This window comes from Penaeus monodon, chromosome 27 (assembly GCF_015228065.2).
Source record: "Penaeus monodon isolate SGIC_2016 chromosome 27, NSTDA_Pmon_1, whole genome shotgun sequence".
In the NCBI taxonomy this organism is placed as follows: Eukaryota; Metazoa; Arthropoda; class Malacostraca; order Decapoda; family Penaeidae; genus Penaeus; species Penaeus monodon.
In genome coordinates this window covers 24,626,729-24,627,368 of record NC_051412.1, presented here as the reverse complement: position 1 = coordinate 24,627,368, position 640 = coordinate 24,626,729, and the positions used below count along the sequence as shown (strand labels likewise).

At 29.5% G+C, this 640-nt stretch overlaps 1 protein-coding gene across 1 annotated transcript in view; it reads right to left on the bottom strand.

Annotated features, from left to right (window-relative positions):
- Positions 1-640, bottom strand: part of LOC119590706 (enoyl-CoA hydratase, mitochondrial-like) — a gene marked incomplete at its 5' end in the record, with an annotated part of 6,651 nt that overhangs the window by 369 nt on the left and 5,642 nt on the right.

Here is a 640-nt window from a genome sequence, read left to right as displayed (position 1 = left end):
AGGGATGTTATAACTCGAGTTTATCATATGGCGCATAAATAACTAAAAAAAATATAAATTTGAAATTATTCTTTTTTGGTGCACTATATTGTTGGGCTAACTTATCATAATGAACAATGAAAGTTGATGAAAAAAAATCAGTGATTTCAATGACTGATTATCTACAAGTTGTAGCTGATTTTTTTTTTAGTTCTATTATTAGTTCCAATATTTGATTTTGAATTTTCAAGATAATAATTTGATTTCAATATTCTTCAAAATATAAATAGAAAAAATCTTAATTTTATTTGTGCCCAAAATTTTATACTTTCTACTCTACACAATGCAACATTAATGAAGAAAATCACATAAGTACAAACAATGTTATAAGAAAAAAAAAAGCTAAAAAGACAGAAATGAGATATGGCGGTTTGAATATTTACATCAAGTGATGAGACAGCAACACTGTACAGACTTGAATTGCTGTCACCTTGGCTTGTCGAGAGCTTATATATGCTAGAGAGTAGCTAGATGCTGATTCAAGTGAATTCTATAAGCACATGACTTCGGCATAATTTTTTGCACCTCCTGACCAAGTTATGTGCTTTACCCCATTATGCGTGAGAGATAGAAACAAACAAACAAACAAAAGGCCACTGTT